Below are 6341 nucleotides of genomic sequence, written 5' to 3'. Positions count from 1 at the left end.
TCTGTATACTAAACCCTGCCGACTACGCCAGATTGTGACCACAGGAGTCATAAAATAAAGGCTATTGGCTCTAGGGTGCTCAACTACGCCACCTGGGGCCTTTCACACCAAGATGTACTTTAGCTCGACCTCCAGCACCTTGATTCAGACAAGAGGGCTCTCCCACACAGATACTAAAGTAATGACAGAGACGTGGTATTTCAATATAAAAGTACAAAAATGTTTATTAACAAATAATTCAACACCACAGTCTGGGGTTTGTTTCTCCAAGTAGTATGGGATGATACAAATTAAGCCCCCTAGACCAGCCAGAGGGAGGTAGTGGCTGCCACCAGAAATATAAAAGGAAACAAATAATAATTAAATGGATCAGCTGTTTAGGAGAGGTCACCTGTCCTGGAAAAGGAGTGCGGTCGACACCACCCGTGCTGTTGAATCTGCAGTCTATTCACACACGCACACACACACACACACAGACACAAACACTACAAAAGGTGACCACTGCAAATAGTGAAGTGCTCATTACCACTACAAGTACTGTGAGCAATGTGTGAAGAGAAGGTCTCAGTCCGACGACCGATCCCACGAAACAGCTTCCACACTCTGGTTCTCCGGAACAGAGAAGAAAAGATTGATGTTACTCTTAAACCTAAGTGAAGAACTAAGCAAACTGATGTTAGCGTTACCACAACAAACTACTGGGGCAGCCAATACCACACCTATTACTGAACCACAAAATAACAACAAAAAAAAGAAAAGAAACAAAAATGAGGCAAAACTACAATTGCATTACATTCACGGAGGCAAAGCAGCAGTGACAATTTTTCTGCATGGAGAATTAAAAATCCATTAAATACAGTACATATCCTAAACAGGTATCAATCAATAATAAGTGATACTGGTACAATAACCAAGATCTCCTTTTACCTCTAGGAATATCACACTCAACATACACAGGAATCAAACTCCCGGTTACCTTCGGTACACCAACCTACATGAAATGATCACACACAGCATAGTTCGCATCCAAAATCACTCATATGTCTTAAAGTTATGGGTTAGTCACATACCCAGGATTTACAGTAAAACGAGGTCATATTATAGCCGATCAACTTACTATAAACATCCATACACGTTACATGGCAAACATTACTATACTGCTGTGAGCCGACAGCCACTGTTACCTCAACTCGTATCCCCATGGACAATAACAGACTGCGCACAGTGTCTTCAGCCCAGACCTTCGGTAGATCAACCATATACTACCGGAAGCGTCTGGTACACAGTCAGACATCTGTTGTCAAACAGTTACACTTTACACACAGTCAGCTACAATAACATGTTTGCGATCAAAATGGAATATTGACACATACCTTCATATGCAACAACACAGCGTACCCAGTATAAAAAGGATGTACGAGCCGAGAATTTACTTTGTTTGCAACCCGATATGCTGGTTTTATACAACATGCCACGGCCGCTAATGAATGACTAACCACTTACAAGCTAACTAGAAGGCGTGGCTGAAAGGCAGAGGGATACGGTAAGAACAGAGGGACAAACATGCTGTGGCAATTATTCTGCCGGTTACATATATATATATATATATATATATATATATATATATACATACAGTATATATGGTTATAAATGGATTATATGAATACGGTATCATCGAGGGAAAAAATGGGTAAGACGATGCACTTATTTTCGAGTATGTTATGTTGTAGGCGCTCCGTACTTTCAGATGTTAACAGCACGCGTGGCTGCGAGGGCAACTTGCTTGCTGAGAAATTCCTGTAAGCCTAAGTGCTTATTAACACTAAAGTAAAAATAATAACGTAGCTTTAAAAGTCGTTTTAAAAATGAACTTAATATACACATGCAAATAAACAATAGTTGTTTGTTGCCTTTTTAAGTTGGCTATAGCCAAAACAACTATTTATTTGCATTTGTCCACTCGGTTGTTAAAACAACTTTTAATGCTACTTTAGTGATTTTACTAGGTCTATAGGTTGTTTTTATTTTTGTTTTGACTATAACGTGAGCGACTTGCATAACAATACTGTGACGTACAGTATTTCCGTAGTAGGAGGCTACTGATTGGACGATGGTCTCACTGAACGTCTGATAAAGGTGAATGTGTCAGGACGTTTGGTTTTTCAAAACATTTTGGAGTTCACAACGCGTTTGGATTCATGTCACTGCTGGTGCGTGGTGTTAGCTCATGTGAATTATATCTTATACGCTCTGTGGGATGACAGTTAAGGGGTTAAGCTGTAATTTGCGCATTTGAACTTCTGGAGGCAGATTTTGATATTCTTAATTGGTTATAAACTGTTACACATTCTGATTTAAAGGTACGTAACAATATTTTCGGTTAATTGTTATGATTGTTTAACGAGGGTCAGTGAGGTCATTTTGCAGCACATCACAGAGACAAAAGATGGCAATGACAGACTGTTATTTCACTATGAACATGTGAATAGGCATGTTATCGTTAGAATTGCTAATAGTCCATTACAAGCTGTAAACTGCTGATACATTTTCGACATACTTGAGCTTTTCAGACTTTACATTACTAATTGCTTCACAAACTGCTGAAACAGTTTGCTGTTAATGGCTTTTATCTGACTCCCAAGTAAAACAAAAACGGTCTGTAATTGTCTAGTAATGTCTACAGGTTTTTGAATAGAATTTTTGGGCTTATGGTTGCATTAACAGCTCTTCTGTCAGTCTTGCGTAGTATGCACCCAAACCTTACAAAAGATGCTCGAACGCTGCTTAATATATAGAATAGAATAAATATTTGGAGGTTCTTTCCACTATTTTGGCATTCTTAATACACTGTCAGAAATCCTTGATAAAACATTGCCCCAGCTATCAAACAGACATACACTGACATTGCAGTTGAATTTTGATGAGTTCAAATATGCAACTGTGGCCTATTTTAGGCTTATTACAAGGCACAACAAAAAATCATTTTCTAATAGCAATATTTGGTGGCATTTCCAAACCAAAAGTATTGGCTGAGTATTTAAAAATCTTAGTTGAAGAGTTAAGAGCCTGCTGTCAGGCTTTATTTTCGAGGAAAGGAACTAGTTCTGTTGATTGTGATGCACCTGCTCATACACATGTTAAGGGTGTTAAGTCTCATACTGGTTATTCGTCATGTGATAAATGTGTACACTCTGGTGTCTACATACAAAAGCGCATGACTTTCCCTGAGACCAATGCAGCTTGAAGAACGACTGAAACATTCAGAAACATGTGATGAAGAACACCACATAACTAGATCTCCACTTACTGAACTTGATATAAACATGGTATCATGGTTCCCTCATGATTATATGCATTTAGTCTGTCTCTGTGTGATGCGTAGTTTATTTGATCTATGGACCAGTGGTCCTCTCAAGACTCGCTTGCCATCACATAAAGTAGTCAAATTATCTCAGAACCTACTCTCCCTTAAAGGGGACCTATTATGCTCCTTTTTACAAGATGTAGATCCCCAGAGTGTGTATGTGAAGTTTTAGCTCAAAATACCCGACAGATAATTTTTTATAGCTTGTTAAAAATGCCACCAGGGTGTGAGCCAAAACGAGCTGTATTTGAGTATGTTGCTTTAATGCAAATGAGCTGGTGCTCCCGGAGAAGAGGGCGGAGCTTCAATTAGCAGTGCTAGCTGTTGCAAATAAACATTCCCCTATCCACCTTTTTCCTGACGTAAAAATGGGCGCGGCCATTTGCAAATTTTATGGGTCTAGCTTCCGGTCTCATCCGCGTCCAGCTATTTTTAGTTGTACAAAACAGTTCTTTTTGCTGCTTTAAATTGAAAATTAGTGTGTCTTATCATATTATTTTAATGTATTATCTTATTTATGAACACACTGGTTTGTAGTGCAAACAGTTCTACCGTTTACTGCACGTTGTTATTCTCCTCGTTATTTACCTATGGCGGCTAATGAACCGGAAGTCTCACCCATAGTCTTACTTCCGCGTTGAAGAAAAAGGTGGATAGAGTGGGGGAACTATGATGTCACTTTGTAGGCGAAAACCCAGAAGTGAGTGCATTTTAGCACTTCCGGCTCCATCGTCCCGGAGTCAGTGGGTTTTTTGAATGGGATTTTGGTTAAATCCCTTAAATAAGGTCCCTGGTTCACACAAGCTCAAGATACTTTCACGTTTTATTCTACGACATAAAACACACCAGTAACACCACACTTGTGATTTTTTTAAACTGTTATGTTTCTTAAAAAAGACGGTTGCTAACAAGTTGCTAAATGGGACTACAGACGCTGTCGGAGACATTCAACGTCATCACGCCGAACAGTTTATCAATTTACAGTATTTTCCAGTTTCCAGTATAATTTGTAATACAATTAATTGTAGAATAACCAATGAATAGTTTCCCGCATTGTATATTGTTGTTCGACAATGTTTTTTTTTTTTTTTTTTTGCTTTGCCCCGAAATGCGACAAGTCTTTGGATGGAAGATGCTCGAGTTTATCACTTACTGATACAGAGACTCTGGGTTCAGACCATAAGGTAAACTCATATTACGATTAATCCATGTAAACACCACATTTACTGGCTTTACGTGGTAAAAGTTAAACTTTAATGATGCATACTGCTTAAAGCCACGTTAAAATTAAATGTTTTCGGCCACATGAAGCTGTTAGAAAGCATAGATTGTAGAAGCAAGGATACAATATTTTGTGTAACCACCTTAACAAAACGAGAGCTGAAATGTGGTATACTTTATTCACTAAAATAAGTTTAATCTTACCATATCCAAAAACTCGCTCACTCTGCTGCTATTTAATAGATTAAATGCACTAGAATTTTATTGAATAGTACGTGGAGACACATTTTTAATTAAAATATTCATATTAATCAAGGATTTATTGACTTTTAATGCACCTTATTTCGAAACGTACAGAAATACGTGCTTTCATATGTCCTTCAGTTATGATTATTTCATTTATTCACTATACTATATGCTTCACTGTGTATATAATTATTTGAAAAATCCTTTGTAATGTAACGACTGTGAAGTTCCTGATATCTGTCCAAAAAAAAACAAAAAAAACATTAACACTCCAGCAAAACCATAAATTTTACATCCTGCAGGAATCTTATCATTTCTGTAGGATGTTACACAATCCTACAGGACGTCAGTGGACATACCTGAAGGAATCATAGAAGTACATAAGAAATCCAGCAGGAGTGTTACATTCCTGCAGGACATAACAGTTATACAGGAACAATCTACAGGACTCCTGCAGGAATGTGCCCTGTCCTGTAGGATTTTTATTCAGTCCTACAGGATCCCTGCACATAAAACCAAAATCCTACAGGATTCCTGCACATAAAACCAAAATCCTACAGGATCCCTGCACATAAAACCAAAATCCTACAGGATTCCTGCAGGATTTTTTTGTAAGGGTTTTATTGACAGCAAAATGTTTTAAGACACAAAATTCGTTTAACATTTTGCTGCCAACACAGTAAGGGAAAAAAGTGTCACAGAGAAAATACAAAAATTGTATTCCTTATTTTTATTCGTCTTGTCAGGATACAATTCGTTTAACCTTTACAACACAATATAGGAACAAGTGTCGCAGAGGGGGGAAAAATGTAGATTGTACAAAAATGGCCTATTATAATTTTTTCGTCTTGTCAAAATACTAAATTCGTTTAACATCTTGCTGTAAACACAGTAGCCTAGGAAAAGTGTCGCGGAAGAAAAATAAATATATTAGACATCTGTCATTTAAAATTATAGGCTAAGCAAAATATAAACAAAACCGAGTTGAACGTTCTTCAAGGACAGCGCATCCACACTTTGCTCCATCTTTATTCTGCTCTGTCACTCATCGACAACCTACGGAGCCCGGGAAGTCACCTGTAGGAGAAAAAAAAAAACTATTTGTACCGACGGTTTTGCAATCCATTCCCTCAGTTTATAAACCATACTCACGATTTCTTAAACTGTCCTCTCGGTTTAACAAATCGTGCCCACGGATTAATAAACCGTACCCACGAATTTCCAATCCGTTCCCACGGGTTTGTAAACTGTACCCACGGATTCATGCAGCAAGCTCCTAGGTAGCCTACGTGTTAACAAATCATATTGTATATTGTTTTATTGCGAATTATTATGTGGAATAGCCCTGCAGCAAATTGGACACGAGTTGGAATACAACGATTTAATAAGAAAGATGTGCGTCAAAATCTTGTTTAATTTGTGATCATCTTAGACTTGATTATTATTGTATAATAAACCTGGCATTGTGACTGACTTTGGAGTCATTTGTTACTCTTTTGTAAGTCGTTTT

This window comes from Onychostoma macrolepis, chromosome 03 (assembly GCF_012432095.1).
Source record: "Onychostoma macrolepis isolate SWU-2019 chromosome 03, ASM1243209v1, whole genome shotgun sequence".
In the NCBI taxonomy this organism is placed as follows: Eukaryota; Metazoa; Chordata; class Actinopteri; order Cypriniformes; family Cyprinidae; genus Onychostoma; species Onychostoma macrolepis.
The sequence above is the reverse complement of the archived record's forward strand: the minus strand, read 5'-3'. Positions refer to the sequence as shown.